This window comes from Tamandua tetradactyla, chromosome 1 (assembly GCF_023851605.1).
Source record: "Tamandua tetradactyla isolate mTamTet1 chromosome 1, mTamTet1.pri, whole genome shotgun sequence".
In the NCBI taxonomy this organism is placed as follows: Eukaryota; Metazoa; Chordata; class Mammalia; order Pilosa; family Myrmecophagidae; genus Tamandua; species Tamandua tetradactyla.
Window position 1 is genome coordinate 148,787,852 of NC_135327.1, and position 25,056 is coordinate 148,812,907.

Sequence of the window (25,056 nt, forward strand, 5' to 3'; positions counted from 1 at the left end):
CTGATTATGACCTTGTTTCATGGACCCTATACGTCTAGCTGCAGTGGTTGATGGTGTGAAAGTGCTGTTGTTTTTTTTTTATTATTTTTTAAAGTTATTTCTTGTTTTCATCTTAAAATACTTTTGCCCTGTGACATTATAAATGCCATTAAGCTTGTTGTCACAACCTTGTTTTCTTTGCAACGACAATGTCCTGTATTTATGTGCTGTACATTTCTCAGGCAGTTACCACATGATTGGAAAGCATAAAGATTGATGAGAGGAAGTGGAGCATTAAAACGATTTTCAAATTTCTTGCATTGTCATTTTGAATGCTCCTTATTCTAAAATATCAACCCATGCAGAAGAAAACATGAAATTAGAAAATAATCACTTGGCAACCTCTATAATACTAATTGTTTAGACAAGAATTTTCAATAGTTACTAAATCTAGAGGGTGAAAGTTGATGAGAAACTGGATAGCTCCGGTATCTCCCCAAACGATCCTTATGAACTAAAAACGAAACAGAACAACAGTGACTCTGCAATGAAGATGCCTGGCAGATATAGCCTTAACCAGATGATCAAAGTTAACTTTACCAGGAATGAGATGAATAATTATAATGTGCCTCCTGATGAATGTGCCTAAGACATAGCATCCTTCTCTGGAGTTCCTGCCGAAAAAGTATAACTTGAATTTAATTATGAGAATGCATCAGACAAACCTAAATTCATTTTATAAAGAAAAGGGTCAGTACCCTTCAAAAAATGTCAAAGATGTCCAGAGACCGATGAACTGCTGCAGACTAAAGGAGCTTAGTGCAATGTGTCATCCCGGCTTAGATCCTGGACCAGAAAGAAAGGCAAAGAACCTAAAATAGAAAAATAATATTAAAAAAGAAAAACAAAGTATTTAAGTAATTTCAAGACTTATATAAAGCTATAGTAATCAAGATACTGTGCTATTGATGAAAGAATAGGTATAAATCAATGGAGTAGAATAGAGAGCCTAGAAGTAGACTGGCTTATAAACAACTGATCTTTCGCAAAGGAACAAAAGCGATTCAATGGAGAGTTATCTTTCAAATAGTGCTGGGAACAATTGAATGCCCAAATTAAAAATATGTCTATATCAAACCTAGACACAGGCCTTACACCACTGACAAAATTTAACTGCAAATGAATTCTATACATATACAAAACTTGAATGCTCTAGAAAACGATATAGGGTAAGGTCTCTGTGGCTTTGGGTTTAGTAACGAGTTTTTAAATAAGGCACCCAAATGCAATCTTAGATACTACTGTACACCTAGCAGAATGATGAATGCCCCAAAACTGACAATAGCAATTGCTAGAGAGGATCCAGAGCAGCAGAGACTCTCATTCATTGCTGATGGGAATGCAGAGTGATACATCCACTTTGGAAGACAGTCTGGAAGTTTCTTATGATGCTAAAACAGAGGCTTTCCATATGATCTAGTATCGCACTTTTAGGTATTTACCCAATTAATTATGGCCACACAACAATCTGCACACAAAGTTTATAGTCAACTTTATCCAAAAATGCCAAAAAAAAAAACTGAAAGAAGCCATATGTTCTTCAATTGATCAATGGATAAACAAATCATCTTATTCATATTGTAGAATACTATTTGATGATTAAAGGAAATGAGCAATCAAATCACAAAAGACATGGATAAATAGTGCATGCATATTCCTAAGTGAAAGGAGTCAGTCTGAAATGGCTACTTAATATATTTTTCCAATTATATGGCATTGTCGAAAAGGCAAAAATGTAGAAAGGGTAAAAAAGTTTAGTGTTTGCCAGGGGTTTGGAAACAGGATTTTATACAAGATACCTTGTATTTTAGGGTGATAAAATTAGTCTTTGTGATACTGTAATGGTGAATACATGACACTTTGCATTTGTCAAAACACATAGAACCTTAAGGCACAAAGAAAGCCCTTAATATAGGCATATTTTTAAGTAATCATTTTAGAAAGTCAGAATCACAGAATGATTGCAAATATCACAAAACAATCTAAGTATACTAAAAAAATATAAAACAAACTGACTGAAGTTGTTAGAGGTAAAAAGTTCTTATCTAAATAATTTTGGAAATGACTGGAGTCTCTAAGACTAAAGACAAAAGAACCTGTACACATGTACTATACTCTAGTTGTTTCCATCAGGATATGTGTGAACAATTTTGGTAAGACCACACATGTATATGGCATTCAATAATTAGGTAAACAGACGGTGGTGGTAAGAGCCAGCTTCCTTATGGTTGGAGTGAGAGGTTACAGATACGGAAGGGAGAGGAAGCTACAATGATCCATTTATAATGAATTACAGTTGAAGACATCAGTATTAACTTGTATTTAGCTAAATATAAATGCATATGTTTACACATGGAAATAGTTATGTGTCTACCCACAGGTTAACATCCAAACATATTTATTTATTCTGGCAGCTGAGAAGGCCTGGAAGCAGTGACAGTCCAGTAGCAACAAGCACACCTAGTGCCATATTTTATTTTCTAATACCAGTTTCTAATAAAAAGAACCACCATTCCTTAGAGAATTGGTTGATTCCAGGACTATGGCCTGAAATATGCAAGATTAGCTTAGGGCATATTTTAGTACCAGAAAGTAAGTGTTTCCCCAACCCCTATATAATGGGAGTATGTCAAAGGGACACAGGAGCCAACTGAAGAGTTCCCAGTGGCCAAGTCTGGAAAAATTTTTGAGCAACAAAATAAAGTTGTATTTATTTTGTATTATAATACTATATTATAACCCAAAGTATAAAATAAACATCCATGAACTCATACTGATATGAAGAAATGGTTGAATAAGTATTTAAATATAGAAGAATAGACATATCTAACATATAGAAGAATTCCAAATAATTTATGTGGTTATTCCACCCTCCAGAAAGTAGAGCATAAGTCCCAGCTTCCTAAGAGTGTACTGTCCACAGTGACACCCTTCCAAAGAGTATGGTGTGGAAAGGAGGGGGAAAGGTTTACTTAGTGGAGAAGCCTGAGAAACACTACCTCAGCCAGGCAGTGAACTTGAACATCAGCAGTGATGAGTCATGGTGATAGTATGTGTCCTTGATAAGATGCAAGAACTCATAGACCTCTGCAGTGTCCCATCCCAAAACCCATGTCCCCAGTCTAATCATGAGAAAAACATGTAACTCACAGCTGAAGGACATTCTACAAAACATCTGTCAGGCATTCCTCAAACCTAACAGAAAAAGCAAGGAAATGCCCGAAAAGCAAGGAAAATCTGAGGACCTGTCACAGCGAAGTGGAGTCTAAGGAGACATGACTCCTAAATGGAATGTGGTCTGGATGTATTATGGAACATAAAAGGGACATTAGGAAAATGTGAATAAAGTATGGACTTTAATGGTATCAGTAATGGTTCATTCATTATGAAAAGCATCAATATACCATACATTGGCAATGGGAACTGTCATTAATATTTTTTTAGTTTTTCTCTAAATCTAAAACTGTTCTTGAATATAGTTTTTATCTTAAAAAATGAAATCTTAAAAAATCAATAAACCTGGAAACACGACAATGTCATTCCTTAACAGAGATAGATTAACTGGAGAAAAAAAGTAGATTAGAAAGGTGAGGAAACAAATTAAACCTTCTGAAGTGTTTTATAGATGGACAAATGTATTTATTCTGCAAAAAGTTGAATATTCAGGTATGAAACTTAGGTGTCAATTGGAGATTTAATTCAGGGACACCAACACAGAAGTGGAATTCAGAGATACAAATATAGAGGAATACTCTCAGAAAGGAAAAAATACAGAACTTTCAAGAATTATAACTTTGAGAAGTATAATATGAAAGTAGGTGAAGAGCAGAAGGAAATGGTGTCATGCAAGGGAAGGGAGATAAAAATTTCAGTAAATTAGAAAGGTAAACTAGATACACAAAAACTTAAAATGATGCATTTCCGAAGTCCTAAGCAAAGCGCAAGTGCTAAGATCTTTGACTTTTTAATCTGAAAAATCTTTTTGTCTGAAACAAATGCCCTAAATTTTGTGCAATCTCTATTTTTGGAGAGTAAAATTATAACTACTCATTTAATGCATGAAATAAGTGTTTTCTGCATGGCTAGTAAAGTAAGAGCTGCAAATACAATCCATAATGCTTGCTGAGTTGGAATTTGCCACTAATATCAACTAATACATAATCTAAAAGTCATCTATATCAGTTATTTAAACTGGCAGTCATATATATAAAACACTGTCTTATTGTATCAGTTGCTTCTCTCTATCTTTTATCTGCAAATTTTAGAGCTTGTATTTGGAAACATAAAAATTAGAGATGTTTAGAGCCCTTTTTGGAAGACAGAAAATTAGGATTCTAGGTTGAGTATTGATAGAAATTTCTTGACTTTTTATCTTTTTAGCTTTATCTATAAACTGTGGATAAACTGTTTACATTAGAATAGAAATAAAAATACTTTTCTCCATTAAAGTTCACAGTGGTTTTTGCTATGTGGGAAAAAGATGGATTCCCTGCTGTTTATGGTTTGACCTCTGAGATTTCCAGATGTGATGGTTTGGAGGCTTTATGGACCCCAGAAGTTCTTGTTCTTAAAGTTAATCCATTCCTGGGGGAGTTAACCTATTTTGGATGGGAAGTTGAAGCATGCCCCAAGTGAGTTTTAATCCTTTTACTGGTATCCTGCATAAGAGGATGAAATACAGAGAGAAAGACACAGAGAAAGGCACAAAAGCTGAAAGAGAAAGCTACAGAAACAGAATAAACCAATGAAGCAAGAAGCTGGAAGCAGTGAAATGCAGAAGAGAAGGGAGAAACCAGGAGATGCTGCCATGTGCCTTGCAATGTGGCAGGGAAGCCAAGGTTGTCAGGAGCCTGTCTTCAGGAAGAAAGTATCATCCTGATGAGGGCTTGATTTGGACATTTTCACAACCTTAGAACTATAAGCTTGCAAAGTAATAAATTCCTATTGTTAAAAGCCAGATCACTTTTGATATGTTGAATTTTGACAGCTTTAGTGAACTAAAACACCAGATAAAATTTTTTAAGGCAAAGACTAAATTTTTTCCATGTGTTTGACATGTGGGGGGCATTTGCCAATATTTATTTATTTGACTAATGCTGTGGATACACAAAAATTGTATATACTCACATGCACACATACATATATTCACATGTGTGTGTGTATATATATATACGTTTAAGTCTAAGTAAAACAAAACAGCATTGCATTTATGGAAAAGTTTGTTAAAATTTATCTATAAGTAGAGCTCATTCAGTTTAGAAAGGAGCAAATTGAAATTTGAAACACATGTCTACTTAAAATTTGTGACTGTTAAAAGATTAAATGATTTCTCCAATTAACTGTCTATGTTTGCATTGAAGACTAAACCATATCTCCCACAAAAGACATGTTCAAATTCTAAGGCCCTCTCCTGTGGGTGCAGATCCATTTAAATATCTTTGAATATGTTATTAGTTTAGTTGAGACAGGGTGTAGATATGGACCCATTTGTAAATAGAAACTTTGAAGATGTTATTAGTTAAGGTGGGCTCAAACTGAGTGAGGATGGGCATTAAGCCAATCTGACTGAACCCCTTACAAGCAGAGTGAATTGGATATGGGCATAAAACCAGAGAAGGAGACACAAAGAAACAGATCATCATGTGACAGAGAATTGCCAGAAAGTCATCACTAGAGTGCTACAGACTCTGGGAGAAAGGATGGCTTTATGAATACCTTGATTTTGGGCTCCTAGCCTCCAAAACTGTAAGACAACAAACTTTTGTTGTGTAAGCCAGCAGTCAGTAGTGTTTGTTTTTGCAGCTCAGGCAAACTAAGACAGCTTGTAACTGATGGAATAGAGAGTAGCTCATAATCAGCTTTGGAGAAGAGCCATCCCTTCTCCTGCCCAGATCACCTCTCAGAAATGAAGGGTGTAGGATCATGGTACTCAGCATCAGATCATTCAGGAGCTATAGGCAGAGGGACAATGCACAGTTTGAGAGAGATTTCTATAGCTATTCACTGTTTTTGTTGTTCAGAGTGTGTTCCATGGACCAGAAGTATTGATTAATGATTGTATTAGTTAGGGTTCTCTAGAGAAACAGAATCAACAGGGGACACTCTCAAATATAAAATTTATAAAAGTGTCTCACGTAACCGTGGGAACACAGAAATCCAAAATCTACAGGGCAAGCTGTGAAGCCGATGATTCCGATGGAGGGTCTAGATGAACTCCACAGGAGAGGCTTGCCGACTGAAGCAGGAAGAGAGCCTGTGTCTTCTGAATCCTCCTTGAAAGGCTTGCAGTGATTAAATTAAGCATCACTCATTGCAGAAGATACTCCCCTTGGGTGATTACAAATGAAATCAGCTGCGGATGCAGCTGATGTGATCATGATTTCATTCTATGAAATGTCCTCATTGTAACAGACAGGCCAACCAGACAAACAGGTACCACCACTTGGCCAAGTTGACACATCAACCTGACCATGACAACGATGTTAGCTAGGCAATTGTTAGAAATACAGAATTGTGGAGCCCTCCCAGGATCTACTATTCGGAAATCTGCATTGCCAGATCCCCAGGTTGTAGGTATACTGCTAACTTTTGAAAGGCATTGCTCTATGTCACCTTCATAATAAGTAGGGTATAGCCTGAGCCATGAGAGTGAAGTAGGAAGAGACTGTGTCTTATATATGCCATCCTTGGAATATGTTTGGAAGAACAGATTTTATCATTATTATTATCCAAGCATAAACTGTGTTAAAAATCAAAAGACCTAAGAAACTTTGAGGTTCAGAATTTTTATCATGCTTTCCTTATCTGGAAGGAAAGATAAAGAAAGATATAGCCTGTAGCTGAACCAGATCTACAGGCTATAACCCCTTAGCGAGTTGTAAAATCAGTTAAGAAAGTCATGATCAATATTGCTTTAAATTAAATAGAATGGAATGGCATTAAAATATGAAAATTCATAACATGAAATTAAGTGTTGAAGTTATCCTACAGAGGCAGGGTAGACACGTCTCCCACCCACACAAATATAGAGACTGATTATGCCTCACATGTACCAAGAAAATATGAAAACATTTATTACTCAGATAATAAGGGATTTTAGAGGGAGTTGGGTGGCTCCCAAAAAGGTAAAAAAAATGCCTTGAGAGAGTCAGGAAGGAGAGTGGCTTCATGCATTTATGGTAGTTTCAGGGTGGGACCAGAATGAGGATTCCAAGGCAGCTGGGCCTTTAGTGCTTTTAGAAATCCCATCCCTGACTCTTGGCTCCAAAGGAGGAAGCACTTGAACTTTCTTACTGGCTTGCTCAGATGCAAAAAGCAAGAGGAAAAGGGGAAGCAGTGAGACATGAAAGCTGTCAGCAGTCAAACATCAGTGAACGTTATTTCGTGAAACCTATTTTTTTTCCATTAGTATGTGTGCAAGTGTTTGTAAACTTGATCTTATATATTATTCTGGGTTGTGGCCAAAAAAGTTTGAGAGGTTGAAAGCTAAAAACCTAAAACTTATTGAACAGGCTACATTAAATTACAGTTAAACTTAAAAGAATATAGTTTTGCAGATTTTTTCCCCCAAGGTCATTACCAAATTAAGTATAGAAATGAGTTTTGATGGTATTACCCAGATACTTGCTGTCTCTCTTTTATTCCAGGAAATTTAAGGACCCGGAAACTTAAAGCTCATTTATTAGCACTCTTCTTGTCTGCCAAGCCATTTGGTTCATTTGAACACCATTACTAAAGTTATTTCATTTAATTTAACCTTGACAATTGGGACGTGTGCTACAATCCTGCATAAATTTATATTTCAGGAGAGCCTGATAGTATAAATATTGGAATCTCTCAGTCATCATATTATTATTTCTCATAAAGTCTTACTTGGATCCTTTGCTTTCTCCTATTATCCTGTTCATTTGGCAGATGATTTTTCAAGTTTTCAGAATGGAAAAAAAAAAGCACAAATTCAAAATAGCTTCCCTTATCTGTCTAGCAGAGATCCTTACTTAGTTTACCACTTTATTATCAAGCAGAATTTAATACAACATACTTTTATTTTGTTGAATTTCCAAATACATCCAGAACTTGTTTTGTCCCATGACTCCTCCTTCTGGCCTCTTCTCCCAATCCTTACCCGATTTTAACATTACGTGATGTCTCTATGCATTAGGAAGTATTGGCTTTTGTTCACTTATGCAAGTCTCTCCTTTTCTCCAGAGTTATAGCTATGAGCAATGGTCACATAAGTAGGATTTCCAGAGATATTCCAACATTTTAACATAAATAATAGTTATTTAGATTAATTAATTTGTCATTCTTGAGCTAAGAATACTTTTGAAAGGTACATGATTTAGCTTTTCTTTTTTTTGCTACTTAAGCAATGCATTGAGATGATGTCAACCATGCATATATATATATATATATATATATATATATAGTCATATCCCTCTGATAGACAGATGGGAAATGTTGATTAAAATGATATCACTTTTCAATGTTAATTGGACTGTGATCTCACTGTATAATAAGCTTCCATTTTCAAAAAGTCTGCAGTGTGAGGTGTTTTTGGACACTGCATTTTAGATTAGAGTATAATTGAATATACAGTCTGCTGCCTTAAAAAGCACAGTTATCACTCTAAAAGAACAACAAAAGTTGCTGGGTAATCTGACATGTGAGTGTCTGGTGATGTTGTTCATCTAAAAATGTTGTCTCAGGTGTGTAAGTTGAGAGCCACAGGAGGAGAACGGGGGCGGGGGATGCAATTACATACTTACACAATTTTTCTTAGTTACTTACAAAGATTTTTCTCAATAAATTGAGCATTTTCTGCTTCATGTTTTCCCCTCTGTACTTTTCTCTTTTGCCACTTCTACATTTAAAAATCATTTTCTATTATCTTTCTCTGACCTTGCTTCTTTTTCCTATTTATTCTTTCTATTCTCTTAAATGTTATGAAATCTAAAGATAGAGATGAGTTCATGGGGCATAGTTGATTAGATAAGAGGAAATACTTGTTTTCTCTACCTAAAAATCATTTAACACAAAATTTTACTATCTCATCTTTCAGAAATACTTAAAGTTTGACTGAACTTCTATTTGGAAAGGAGTCAGAGGAAATTTTTTTTCTTGTTTGCAGCAGAGAGGCAAAGATAAATAAACGAGTTTTGGATGTCTATAGGCCATGTGGTCTTCAACCTAGCAAAGAAAGATCCCATTTGAGAAAACACCTTCCTGACCTGGCCAAGGAGGGGAGATGTCATCTATTAATACTGGCTTAGCCTCATCAGAACCTTTGACACATGTCATTCCAATGTATAATGTGCCTAAATTCCAGAAGTATGGAATTAAAAGATTAAGAGACTTGAATGATTTCAAGGTTTTCATTTTTATTAACCTTAATTACTCTATTCCCAGACATTGAGGTTCTTAATTGTATAATTGAATTGAAACTTTGATTTTCAGAATATCTGAGAAAATACTGTCTGCCTATTAATATAGACTATTCAAATAAAATGTTTGAAACTAACCACTTAAAATTTGTTGATTTGGGTGGGCCACGGTGGCTCAGCAGGCAGGAATGCTTGCCTGTGATGCCAGAGGACCCGGGTTCATTTCCTGGTGCCTGCCCATATAAAAAAAAAAATTGTTGATTAATGATTTTTAACTGTTAATTTCAGTACTTAATCAATGTGGTTTATTTTTCGTAAACACAGATTTGTTATAAATGTTTGTCTGCAAACATAAAACCTCAAATGATTAAAAATCAAGTCCAACAATTCAGTTTTGAAGCAATTTGTACATTACATAAAAATGAAAATGTGTTTGCATATTATCTGAATATTTAAAAAATATTTTCACAACATTATGTAGAAGAGAGTATTAAAGTTCCACTAGAGACTTCCTTCTACACTGACACAATAACTATCATCTTTTCATAATAATATTCAAGTCATTATATAATACATTTTAATTCAGCCTGTATGGTAAGTCTGGTCTAACACTTGGAGATACCAAAGAGATTATTAAATGTCTTACTAATCTCATGATAAACGTGACTGTTATTGGCATTGATCTATATTTCAATCAGTGTTTATGAACAAATTTCTATTGTTAAAAATAAACAATTTTAGTTCCTAGGCCTCACTATTTGATTACCTTCATATTAGCCAAAATATATGTGATAACCCATTCTAGGAGTTCCAGAGCTCAACATAAATATTCATTTAGCCCTAGTTTCCAGAATGTTCTTTTTTTTTACTTATAGTTACAAATCTTCATTTTTCTAGCTGCATTACCATTCACCATCACCCTTCAAAGACCATACAATCCAGCATGAGATTATTTCAACATGTCCATTCAGCTCCCTGGGGTAATTTTAATAGGGTAATAAACTGAAAGAGACCAGATAGCAGTGTGGTGCCATCCCAAAATGCAGAGTTTCAAAATAAATAATCTGGATTTTGCAAGTCTAAAGCTATTATTCAGGTTATTGAGATTAAGAAGGGGAGGTTTATAGAAAGAATTTCTTTAGAGGCAACTACATAGTCTGGCACCTGTAAAGGATGACAGCCATTCACGCCTGGGGAGTGGGACTTCAACAAGACTATTCAGAAAGTTTAGTATGTGACATACCATGTGGAGTAAATGGCAAATTAGTGTCTGGCGTTCACCTGAAAAATCTAGAGGATAGAGATGGGCTAGCTATCAGCATGTGGCTGGTGAGTGACTTGAATTAGAGATAGCTGCACTCTCAGAGGTTGTTGGATCAAAAAATACATGAGAATTTCCCATGTGTGCAAGGTGAGCAACAAGGGAGAGAAGGCTGACATGGTGGCATTTTACTCTGGCCTTAAAATAGAATTAGGACCCCAGCTAAGAGTCTGTGTAGAGTAGAATGGCCCAGCAAAACAAACAAGTCAAAGAGAGAGTGAAGGTGAAAGGAAAATGCATTTGCTAGCATCATGCACACTGCAATAGACTGTTCCCAGTGGAGCTCTATAAATTCCACAGAAGTGTCTTGTAAGGGAGCTGCCCTATGTGGTATACTTTGAATACCACCATGGCTAGAGCCTGCAATACCATATAAAAGCAGCATTAGTCAAGTAAGAATTTTCTTTTTTCTTTTTTTTTTTAATTCTCTTTCCTCTCTGAACTTCAAATTTAGAGAAACCAGAATTTTATTTTTTGCAAGTGGATGAATGTGAATGAGTAGGAAAGAAAAATGAATCATAATCCTACCCTATCCCCATTTGCTGTCTTCTGCTGGTAGGATATCTTAACTGGTAGGGAATGATTTAATTTTATAACATAAGAATTTTATTATTATATGGATTTTAGCATTATAATTTCTGAACTTAGACAATATCTCCTTACTTTAAATGATCATATGAATTTTATTGCCTAGGGTAATCAGAAAAGTCAGTGGATCGAACAAGTTTCCTGGTAAGTACAGGGAAAATTTCAGCCCCTGAATTGATTTTTTTTTTTTAAAATCAATTTTTTTTATTATGAAAAACTTCAAATATATACACAAGTAGAGATAATAGTACAATGAACTCCATGCACAGATCACCAATTAGGACAGTCATCAACTCATGACCAGCTTGTTTCTTCTGAACTGTCATCCTTGGATTTATGGAAGCAAATCTCAGATATCATATTGCCTACTGAATTAATTTTAAAAAAAGAAAGGGAGACAGTGTTACTTTAAGATCATTCTTTATGAGTCCTAGAAGTCTAACAGTCACAGAGCAAAAGATATATGAGTGTTTCTGAGGGCCAGTCTGGGCTTGGGTGGGCTTGGATTTAAAATTCTGTTCTCAGAGGATTGGGTTCATCAGGGCCAAGAAAGTCAAACTGATTTAAAGTAATTTAATACTCTATTGCCTTCAACCTATTTTGGTCTTCTGGTCTGCAATTCATTCTTTCAGAATTTATCATGAAACATTTCATTCGTACAGAGGAGTATTTTAATACTTTATAAGATGTAAATAAATAAAATTCAAGCACTTAAATGATCCGTACCAGGATATCCTCGGTGTGCTCCTCGTTGGTCCTTCCCCTGTGCTCATCCTCTCCGGAATAATCATGACCCAGATGTATCATACACTTGCTTTTTCAAAGAACTATTTCTATGTGAAGATCCTGAAAATAGACATTAAATTTTCATGTTTTTGAGTTTATTTGACTAGTACTATGTCAGTTTTCAGCTTGATCTTCTTGCTCGTTTTATGTGAAGTTCATCCATGTAAATGTGCATAGTTACGGCTCTACTTTTTCATATTGAATCACAAGAATATGCTACAAATTATTTATCCATTCTACTGCCGATGAACATGTGGATGTGGATTGTGCCCAATTTTTTTTATATTAAAAACAATGGTGCTATGAACATTCTTGCATATGACTCCTTGGGCATATGGGAAGACTTTCTCCAGAATATGTCACTTATAATGAAATTTCTGAGCCATGAGTCAAACATCTTCAACTTCACTGGATAAATTTACATTTATCTACACAATGATTTTCCAATTTACATTCCTGTCAGCTCTGTGTGATAGTTCCCTTTGCACTACATCCAAAACAACCTTTGAAATAAGCAAAATGTTTAACATTTTGTCAGTCTGATAAGTGCAAAATGGTAGTTCAGCATTGTTTTGACTTGCATTTCTACCTCAAATAAGGTTGAGCATGTTTTCTTTCATATTTTTTATATGTCTTGTGTACCTCTTTTCTCTAAAATACCTGGACTTAATTACTGTCCAATTTTTATTTGGGTGAATTTTTTGTCCTCATTAATTTTGAGTAATTTATTTTTCCTGCGTAGAAATCGATCCACTGTCAGCTTTTGATGGTAAAGGTCTGCGGCCTCTCATTACACTTTTTAAATGGTGTCTTTTGATTAATAAAAGTCTTTAAATGTGTCAATCTTTTTCTTTGTGATTTGTGCTTTTCATATCTCGTTTAATAAGTCCTTTCCTACATTAATGTTACAGACATCTCATATATTTACTTCTAATATCTTCAAAGCTCAGCTTTCAATATATTGTTTTTTTTTCTATTCATGGCCTTTTTTAATTGTGAAAAATAACATGTATACAAAAAAAGCAATAAATTTCAAAGCACACCACAATTAGTTTAGAATAGATTTCATTGTTTGATATTGGTTACAGTTCCACAATTTTAGGTTTTTCCTTCCGGCTGCTTCAAGGCACTGGAGACTAAAAGATAAATCAGTATAATGGTCAAATCCTAGCTTCATTTTTGTAACTCCACCTTCTCCTTTGATCTTTTTTTGAATTATTTATTTTTAATTGATACATATTATATATTCACATACTATGTAATCATCCAAAGTGTGCAATCAGTGGTTCACAGTATCTTCATGTAGCTGTGCATTTATCATTACAATTGATTTTTTTTTCTTTTTGTGAAAAATAATGTATATACAAAACAATAAATTTTAAAGCACATCACAACAATTTGTTGTAGAACAGATTTCAGAGTTTGGTATGGATTACAATTCCAAAATTTTAGGTTTTTACTTCTAGCTGCTCTGAGATCCTGGAGACAAAAAGAAATATCAATATAATGATTCAGCACTCATGTTCATTTGTTAAACCCTAGATATTCAGATTTTTGATACCAGGATTTGACTTTTATTTCTGGTTTGAAGATACAAACTTTCTTTTTTCCAATTGGATACCCAATAGTAAAAGCATCCTTTACTGAATAGCCTATTCTTTTCTCCAGTGATCTTCAGGGCCAATTCAGATTTATATCAAGATTAAAAAAACTCAGAGTTCTATTTCTGGACTTTTAATTCTATCCTATTGACTATTTGCCTATCTATGTACCAGTGCTACTCTTTAGTTATTATTGAAGTCCTTCTATCTTTTTTTTTTGCAAGCATCGTCTTTTCTTTTATGGAAACGTTATATACTTTTAAGCCGTTTTATATTGGGTGTTGATCAGAACAGCAAATATGAAATTGCTGATATTTGAGAATTTTTGACCTGTCAAAACAGCAAATTCATATAGTTCAACTTAGCAGCCATCTCCCCGTTTGTGTATCTTTGGTGTCTTTCATTAACATTTTGCTGATTTCCACATGAATTCACATACATTGTGGTTAGATTTAGGCCAAGGCCATCATTTTAACCTATTATTTTTAAATGCTTTTTTTTTTTTTTTTTTTTTTTGGTGAGTGGTGCATGGTCTGGAAATTGAACCCAGATCTCCCGCATAGAAGGCAAGCTGAATTCACTTAAAAATTTTCATTTATAGGATAAAGAAAAATTGATAGTTTACCAAAATTAATCTTTTATCTAGCAACTTTTCATTGTTATTTAAATTCTTCCATGTTTGATTGATACGAACAATGATAGATAGTATTTTTGTCTCATTCATTTCTTGACTTTAAAGGAAATTCTTCTAACATTTCACTATTAAAATTGATGTTGGCTGGAAGTATAAGTCAATTACCTTGATTAGTTTAGAAATGACTCCTTTAAACCTAGTTTGCTAATAGGTTTTATTTTATCATCAAAGTAAGTTGAATATTATCAAGAGATTTTCCTTCATTTCTTGACATGAACATGTGTATTTTATCCACTTAACTGCTGGATTAAAGTGTAGTTATTAATAGGGTTTTGTGGACAGGTTCATATTTTTCCCAGAATTTCTAATTTTTTATCTTAAAAAATGTTTACAGAAAAAAGAATAATTATATACATATGATTTTTAAAAATATTTATAATGCAAACACTCATTTACTTTATCCAGCGCAAAGAACACAAAACTGTCAACATCCCAGAAGTCACCCAGGAGTAAAAACTATCCTGAATTTTGTAATAATTTCTTTATTTTTTCTTTTCAATTTAATCTCCATATACACATCCTATAAACGTAGTTTTTCATGATTTTGACTTTATAACTACTAAATCATTTGTCGATGTTCTTTGTGTCATGCTATTATGGTTGCAAGACTCATCCATTTTGTTCCATGTTACTTATTATCCATTAATTTTCTTTACAATATAGTAATTTATTATATGAGTATATCCCAAAGTAGTTATCATTTCTACTGCAGATAGTCATTTGGATTGTTTCCTATTCAGATGTTATGAGCAGTGTTTCCAGGGTAAAACTCTATGGTATATGGGAGTGGAATGAAATAGCTGAATTTTAGGGTAGTCACTTCAACTTAAATTCAGGATGTCAAACCATTTTCTAAAGTGGTTCTGCTGGTTTACTCTTCCCAAACCTTTGTATGATGACTCCCTTTTCTCTGTATTTTTTTCAATGATAAGTTTTTTTCATTTTAAGTTTAATTTGAATTTCCCTGAATTCGAATAAATTTGAGAATCTTTGTTCATTGGTCATTTAGATTTCTTCTTTTGTGTGCTGCCTTTCAAAGCTATCTTTTTTCCATCTCTATTTTATATGATAGGAAAAATATCTGTTTAAACTTTGCATGCCATAACTTTGTTGGCACACCGCAGTTTGATTGTTTCTAGTTCTAGTGGAAGTGATAACAAAACATAATTAGTGCATGTTAATTGATCACGACTACATTTCTTCAGGGATTACAGGAGAAGGATGAGCTCAGCAAAGAGCTATCTGGTTTGCCAAGACAAATGTAGAGGTATAGTCAGAATATAGATACTTGTTATATATAGTGGAGCCTACCTAAACCCCATGGGCTTCCGGTCTGAGTGTGCTGTGCCTGGTTTCCCACTGCCAGTGAACACACCTCTGCCTGAGGGTTTTTTTTTTAAATCAATGGAAGGCTGGTTGTCAAAAGCATGGGGGAATCAGTGTCACTTGGAAACAGTCCTCAAACAAAATTTGAGAAGAATGAGGAGACTTGATATATAAATAACCTAACACCCTTCACCCTTGCCCCTGTGGGGATATAAATCTGAGGCCAGTGCTCTGCTCTATTTTCCATATTTTCCTGCATGATTGTGCTTTATAACCAGAGTGACAGTTAGCTGGATAATATGTTTTTAGATAGGCTTCTGTGGAGAGCCGCCTCCCGGGTCTGGCCTAGTGGTCGTGCTGCGGCCTGCTCTAGAGTTCCCCCCGCCCATCGAGTGAGCCAAGATGGCGCCCGCATCCTGTTTCCGCGTATGACGCACGCGCCCACCAACCCTATCTTCCAATCACCTCTGTATACGTGGCACTAACCTATTGGGTTTGGGCACAGTATATAAGAGGTTACCCGGACAGGGTGGGTGGAGACGACCCACAGGGAGCCGTACCTGACGGCCGCATAGAGGTTGTTCCCCCGCGGGGTATTCTGTCCCGCGTGGAACCTGTAACAGAGAATGCAAGCTTAACTCCAGTAAAGGTCTGTGCTCACAACCGTTGCGTGCCTCGAAACCGTGTTTGTCACTCGAGTCGGTTTGCCTGCGCCTGTCTCTTTCTCCCCTCCTGTTCCCTTCGCCGGCCGGGGATCAGAAGCCGAACGAGACGGCTGCGGACAGGCTTCCCTTCCCAATCTCAGATTTCAGTGAACACGTAAACATGGGAATTCATTATAGAGAAAATAAATTACTGTTAAATCGAGGAACTTTTCTTACTCCAGGGTACAAGATCTTCAAAATATCTCTCTAGCAGAATTGCAAAACTGCTACAGATAAGTGACAACCATGTGACATGTATTTTTTTCCTGCTTCTGAGTTGTTTTAACATGAAATAGTGTCCCTCCTCCACCATTGCATATAGGATTTTGGGTGTAGCAAGCTACTTGACTTTGTATTTCATAGATTTATGGGCCATGTGATATGCACATCTGTGGCCCAATGGAAGTAATCATATGTTAACTAGGAGAACTTTGTCAAGAACTGTGAAGAGTGTAAGATTTTATTCTCCTTTCCAATTAACAAGGTAGCACAGTTTCATGGAAACTGACAGAAAACACAGACTCATGGGCAATGGACTTAAAAGTCAATGGACTTTATCACTTATGACACAGGAGGCAGCATGAGCTTCCTGTTAGCATTGGTTCCCTTTTACCCCAAATCCTGAGGAACAACGCTGTGTGTCCCAGGTTTATATGGAACACACATTGGTTCTGCATGATACCTAAGAACTCTGAGCTTAGGACACTCAAATCTGTTTTAAGGAGCTTAATAGCAAACTTTTCCAAATTTTGCCCAGAAGGTGGTTTTATCTTTATTATCCTAGATGGCAAGTAAAACCATCTCCTACCCTGGAGGGAGACATTATCTCTATTTTTCCCAATCTGTTTTCTCTAAAACTTCCTTAACAGTGAAGAACGAAAGGAGAAATAAGATGTGTAGCTACATGAGAGACACTTGGAGAATTGTCTTCCAACAGTGCTGGACTCTGAACTGGAGTAGTGATTTAGTGGGACTTTTAGTTGTCTATTTTAGGACTAGATGTGTTCTCTGTGCAAAAGAAGTCAACAGATATTTAGAGACCAAAAAGGAAGATTGTAGCAAAGTAAAAACAATATGCATTATTTCTCTTCTACTTTGGCATCCCATTAGACTACATTTTCCAGACCCCTTGTAACTGTGTGGAGCCATGTGATTTGTTCTATCAATGGGCTATGGGCTAAAACAATGTATGTTAACACCTGCCAAGGTTATTAAGAGGGTATGTGCTTTCCACCTGTCCTTTCTTCCTTTGTATGACAACTGTATGCAAAAAATCAAGTAAGGGACTTCAGGACCTTAGAAGATGACAAAGGCACACAAAAGAATCTGGATCTCTGAATAACTGAACAAAGTAAAGCCTCCCTGCTCATTTGCATTAGTCTATATTTAAGAGAGACATATTTTTTTCCTTGTTAAACCTCTGAAATTTGGGGGTTATTTGTTATAGCAGGTAGCATTCCATGACTGATATAGACATCACAGTAATTTATAAACAGATTCACTGGATATTTATCGTAAGATAAACACCTTAAGTTACAAGATTCAGTTCTCTTAACAGCCCTACTCAGAGTTTGATTACCCTCCTCTGTGATATTAAATTGCCTCTTCAAACTTGCCATATAACTACTAAGTGGGAGTGATAGGACTTGAAGCTAGTTATAGCTGAATCCAAATTTTGTGCTTAGCCTGTTCTCTTTTATGCCTCCAGTTAATTTCTTGGTATACTCTTTCTGTTAATTCTTAGTTAGTTTTAGAGAAATCCATAAACCCAAACTATGGCAATCTTAAACTTTAGCTCCCACTTATGTTTGATCAGTAATAATCATTTATAATTACAACATAGCTGAAGGAAAATATGAAACATCCTCATATACTAATATTTGGTTTTATAATAATGCATGTATCATTGTTGGTTAGCATTCATTATTGTTTTAAGTTAAGAGAAAATCTTAAGCTCTGGCTTTTTAAGTGGGAAATCATGTCCATCATTTTGAATTCTAATCTTCCCATGAATAAGTGAATATTCATATATCTATGAATGTGTCTACACGTGTATAATATAGTGTTTTGGCTATTAAACATAATTCAAAATGATATTTTTTAGTTTGAAATAATCTCAGGTTTATAAAAATTTCAAGTAAATTACAAAAACTTTCTTTCTGTCTCTTTTGAAATTAAATTGATCTCCTGATACTCTGTCACCTTAGTATGTATTTCCTACTAACAAGACTTTCTTCCATATAAATGCAATGCAACCATTAAATCTCTCCCTCTCTCATCCCCCCTCACTTTCTTCCTTCTCTCTTTCTCCCTTCACCCACAAACACTTATATTCATACTTATTTCTATATGTATCTATCGTTGTATATTGGAAAACTTGCATTCAATCCAGTCCCTTCAATTCTAACCCAATGCCACATTGTTTATTCTACTTTCCTGCCCACACTCCACACTTCCAGATTTGTCAGGTCCTTCTCCTGCTAGAGAAGCCAGCTTTCAGTATCCTTCACTGATTTACTTTTTTGTGTTTAACCCAAGTCCCACCCCTTGCCCCTGCATGGATTCCTTCTTCACCCTACTTAGGCTCTTGCACTCTGTACCAGGGGCCTCGATTGCGTGAGCATCCTTCTTACCCTTGTTGAGCTCTGGTAGTCTGTACCAGGCCATCTTTCCATGTGGTTTCCCTTCTCATCCCACTTGGACTCTGGTATCTCATGCATGACCCCTCCACCCAACTAATGGATGCTCTCCTACTGTGCTCAAACTCTAACACCTTAACCCAGCCTATTTCTCCTAGGGAAATCTCCTTACCCTCAATGATAATAAGATCAAAACAGATGACTTCCTTGCTATAATTTGTTGCCAATTTCCACTCAGGGTCACTGTAGCTCTCACCCACCAACGTGGATATCTACCTTGCTCTGCCCTACCAAATGATTTTTGGATCAAATTATTCTAGAAAGGAAAGGAAAAAGAGAAGAGCCCAAATTACTATTTTAATGGCACATTTCTTTAATGATTTTTAAACTTATTCTTCTTGGATTTTTTAAAGATTTTGACTCTTTCTCTGTTATAAGTTATACTCTAATACTTTCTAGAACCTCAGTTTATTTTAAAAGATTGCTCTAAGTGAGGTTACTGGAGCACAGCATATAAAAAAACATTTATAATATGGCAGGAAAAAAATGCCCTCTCTTATCATTGTTTTAATCTCCATTTCCTTAATTCCCAATAAAATGCTCTCTTTTCTTGCTTATGCTCTTTTTTTCCTGGTGAATTAATTTTTCATATTAATTGACATTATTTCATTTAGTGTGTTACAGATTAAGGGCTGTTTATATTAAGCAAAGTAACAATTTGTTATATATCTTACAAATATGCTTCTTAGGTTTTATATTATATATCTAATGTACCCTAATTGAAGTCACTTCTTTTGTTTGCTTAGAAAATTCTGTCTCAGTGGCTACCTAAAGTTTACCTATAGTTTTCTTCTAAGTCTTTTATGGTTTTATTGTTTATAAAAATTTTAGCCCTTTAATATATCCACGAAGATTTATATTGTGTGGTTTCTGGTGAAGATTAATCTTAATTAATTTTTTATCAAATACAAAGCAATTTCCCCAAGATCACCAGTTGAATAATTTTCCTTCATTTCAATAATGGGTTCATATGAATTTATGAACCTTAATTAGCACATGCATTAGGGCACCTGAATTCTTGACACCAGGAAAAGTCCAGGAATATATTAGCGGAATCTCTAAAGTGCACCTTTACTAAAGAGTTTTATGAAGAAAGCTAATGAATGAACTTGGAATGAAAAAAAAAATCTTTGTAGACATTAATTTGAAGATCAATCATCATAAGCTCTGGTTCTATTTACCATTCAGTGACATTCACTAAAGAGCTGTCCTTCCCTCTTCTCTGTGCTGCTCTCGTGTTTCCCATATTATCTTATGCTAGTCAAAAAATTTAAATTGGTGAAGCATTCCCCAAGAATATTTTAGATTTTGTAATTTAAAGGAAAAAGTAAGCCCCTAAATAGCTTAAAAAATAGCATGCTATAATAAAAGAGCAATTTAGTTTTGCTGTAATATAAATCTTTCAAGCATCATAATCTGGAGGTTCTTTTCATTCTATCAGAACTAATCATTAACTATCTTTGGAAACAATTATGAGTAACTAAGTGCATGTGCCACCTAAGAATAGGAAGTCCTAATGGGTCCATCTATGTTTTCTTGTAAGTAAATGTTTATATCTTTATACTTTGATATTATCTATTCTGTGAATTTTTAATTAATCCACACCTTGCTCCCTTAAATATGTAGAAACACTCACTAACTGTCTTGGAACAACAGAATGGGTAGAAAACCTCTTGAAAATTGCTGTGGGCAGTATCATTTTTCAAAATGTTTCTAAGGAATTGAGGAGGGCTGGGACTGTAATTTACCTTTTTAATAGCTACTTGGTATAAACTGATATGCAACACTCTTTCCACAGGTACTGTTCTCTTCACCTTCAGCAAGATGTTAAATGCTTTTAAGTATAGCTATTTTGTACTGTTTTATTGGTGTTAACAGGACTATTATGGCTGTTACTGGCCATCTTTATAGCCCTTGCTGCTGTATTTCCATAACATGAACTGGCTGCCAAAAATGTCATTGATCATACTTCAAAGCATCATCCTTAGATGATAAAATTGTTGATATCATTGAATGGCAGATTCTAAAGTATCATAAAAAGTCTCTCAAACAGATGGCAAATACACCACTGTTTACATTTTTTAAATGATGCTACAGATGGTAAGATATCATTCCACCATGTTTAATAGGAAAATTCCACAGCATTTTCTACAAAGACACTTTTCTTCTTACTGCAAGGAATTATATTCAGCAATTTAGCGACCAGCCACTCTTTTCCTTCCAAATTTTATATTGGGAGCGTATGGAAAAGATGTCTAAAGAGCTAGGATTCATTTTTTTTTCTTTATGTGTCCTTAAATTTATTGAGTAGTAAAATGAAGAGGAATGAATGAAGTCTATGGATGTTTTCATTCTTTGGCAAGAAAAAAGATACTGATTTTTAAAGGCATTGCTATGTGATTTACTCATTAAATTACAACATATTTTATGGTTAAAGATTTTTGGTTATTCAGAAAACAATTTAAATTTTACATGCTAACATACTAAAGAATGTTAATTATTTTTTATGAACCAATAATCTGCTTATATCATGTTCAAATTTTATGCTTATTTTATGAGATGATAGAACAGATTTTTTTGATAGGCAATGTCTTCCTTACCTCCATAGTCTGAATTACCTTAATCCTAACCTGATTGGCTTTAGAACAGAGTGTTTTGAGTGAAGAAAATAATTCTATAAATAAAATAGGCATTTTAAAATCATTAAAGTCTTCTATTTGATTATATCTCATATATATTTTTTGCATTTCAATCTGCTATATTTATTTTAACATTTGTTCCCCCATTATTTATTATTTCTAATCCATATGCTTTACTCATCTGTCCATACCATACATTAAAGGAACATCAGACACAAGGTTTGCATTATACTTTTAGTAGCAGAAATTATTGCACCGCACATGAGCATTTGTCCAAAGTTCAACATCATTCTTCCCTTTGTTTGTTTCAAGAAGTTTAATAATTCCCTTTGCTTTCAAATGTACACTTGGCTTTATAAATGTAAATTTGATGTATTTGAATATACATATTATCAGATTATCACTTTCAAATAGGCTCTTACAATATTTCTTACCTGTGAGCATAAGGCTCTCATCCCTTCCAGAAGAGCCGGTGGTAGGGGGTGATCTCTGCTTGTATCACAAATAAAAAGATTGATGTTACATTTATATGTTAAGACTTTATAGGCCAAAGTTTTAACATGACAAGGCACAACCTCAGTGTCCTCACAGGATGATGCCCAGTGACATTCCTTCAGGACCTAGACACTGTGTAAGGACCCAGAGCCCAAGCCCTGCCCTCTCCTCCATTTTGAGAGTATGTCATTGCACACAGCCACCTACATGACTGGGGACAGACTTTAAGGATCAAAGAATATACTCCTCTTCCCCTAATAACCAAATATCATGAGAGTCTGCTAAAACTCCATTGTAACCAAATTAGTGAGAATATTAAACTTCATAAGTTGATTCCTGGGCATGCTTCACTCTCTTTTTTTTTTTCTCTTGGTTTTGGGTGGAGTGCAGAATTTCATCTCTTAACCAGTTGCCATTGGAAAGATCTTCTCCTATCCATAAGCCCCTCATTAAACTCATGGGTAATGTCCTGTCTAGCTTGTACTTTGATCCCAAATTTGTGCTGAGCTGGAATATTTGGCAAGCCAGTCAGGAGACCAAAGTGCCGCTGGTTATAGAAAGCATGATTCTGGGGAATGGGGAATCGGCAGGGTAATCCCAGGGTGGGCTCCTTCCTTGGCCTGGAAAGGGGTTGCCCACTTGTTCAACTGCACTGCTGTCAGTTGACCATTGTGTGTAGTGTGGCCAGCTATGGCAGGCTGTCTCAAGAATACAGAGAAATACACAAGTTCCCAGGGGCCATTGCAGCAGACTGTTTCAGAAAGAGAAATCAGCAGAATAGGAGGATGCATTGAGTGAGAGGGTGTGCCTTGTAGATAAGAGTTTGGAAATATTATATGTCAGTATGCTAGAGTAAGACTTCCTAACTTCCTGACTGGGATCCAAAGGTTTGCAATACCCTAGATTCTTTACCAGATGATAAAAAGGAGAAAAAAGAAGTTTGGGAGGCAAAGGGTAGAGTGATGCCAACTTTATATGCCACATTTCCAAAGGTTGTCTCTTCACTATAAGGAATTAATACTCAGTTCTCTAATATTCCCTTAAATAAGGCCAGCCAACATGTTTTCACCCCTCACCTGGGAAGGAGAACAAAGGATTTTCATCATGCCCCCACAAGGGTATTCACATAGGCTGACCATCAGCCTTGGGCTAGTAGCAAAAGATTTGGCTAAATGGAAAAATATAACTCTATTTCGTTATATTGATGATGTCATGTTAACCAGCTGCTCTTTTCCAGAACTGAAAAAAAGCATCAGGTTCATTGCTATTTCATCTTTACAGCTGAGGATGGACACTTGCTCATGGTGGACTGCAATGCCTTGGCTCTCCTATCAAATGCTTGGGTGTTGTATAGTTGGGAGAGGCAAAATTTATTCTTTTATAGTAAATGATAAGGTACAATGTTTTCCTATGCCGCATATGCCAAAACAACTAATGGCTTTCTTGGGATTGTTGATATATCGGAGACCTTCTGTTCCTCACTCAGCCCAAATGTTAAAACCTGTTTATGTTTTGATTAGGAAAAACTATCCCTGGGAATGGAATACCTCCCAGCTGGCTGCTTTTGAAAAAGCCAGATGGGCCTTTGCACTGGGTCAAACTTTCTGGGAGGGTGGACACAGATGTGTCTTAGATATGGCCACTACCAATATTGGCTTGGTGGTGGTGGTAGTGGGGCTTGTGACAAAGGCAACAGGCAAAGAGAGTTAATAAAAATACCTGGTTCTTGCCTGTGACAAAAACATTAGAAATTGGGGAAAATGAGGTAAATTGGATGTAGTCCTGGCTAATGCAGTTGTGTTGGTTAGGAATCCTAGGTGCCTGGGTATTGAGTCCACCCAGTATTTAAGTATTTAACTGCAGTTTATTCACACAATGCCATAAGTTGTTTATGTAATCAACACAAGACCCCCCATACCCAAGGCACAGTATATATGATTCTATGAATATTAATTATGCCCAGGTTACCTGGATTTGACTCCAGAAAGCTCCCTGAAATTGCAAGGAGTAAAGGTGTGATATCTGTCTACTAATGAAAATTTAGCTTATATTCTTTTCTCCTTAGCATCGTGGCAAATACATTGCTGTAATCGGCTTCCGTGGTAACCTACAGGCATAACAGACCTCAGTGCTGAGTTGTGCATTGTACTGCCGCCATCACGTGCCACTCGCCTGCCTTGGTTGGTGACCTTGTGAATTGGACTGTGTAGAATACCCGACTCACTGTGCAGAATTCAGCACATTGGGAAAGAACCTATTCATGTAGGACTGAAACCACAGGTTTTATCAGTTACTCTAGAATGGCGTATTCGGTTTCTCTAAAGAAACAGAACCAACAGGAGATATCTGTAAATATGAGATTTATAAAAGTCTCTTGCAGCTGTGGGAATGTAAGAATCCAAAGTCCATAGGGCAGACTGTGAAGCTGGCAACTCCGATGAAGGGTCTCAACAAACTCCACAAGAGAGGTTCGTTGGCTGAAGAAGAAATGAAAATTCTCTCTTCTCTCTTCACAGTCTTCAATTGCTTAGATTCAATCCAACTCATTCGATTTTCTCATTTGCAGGAGGCACCTCTTAGTTGATAGTAGATGTAATCAGCCACAGTTGCAATCAACTGACTAATGATTTAATAAACTAGCCTTCTGGGTTCTCAACCAACCATAAAATATCCTTGGAGTAATGGTCAGGCCAGTGCTTGCCTGACCAGACAACTGGGTACCATCACCTGGCCAAGTTGACACCAGACACTAATCGTCACAGATGGCTTACATCCATTTCT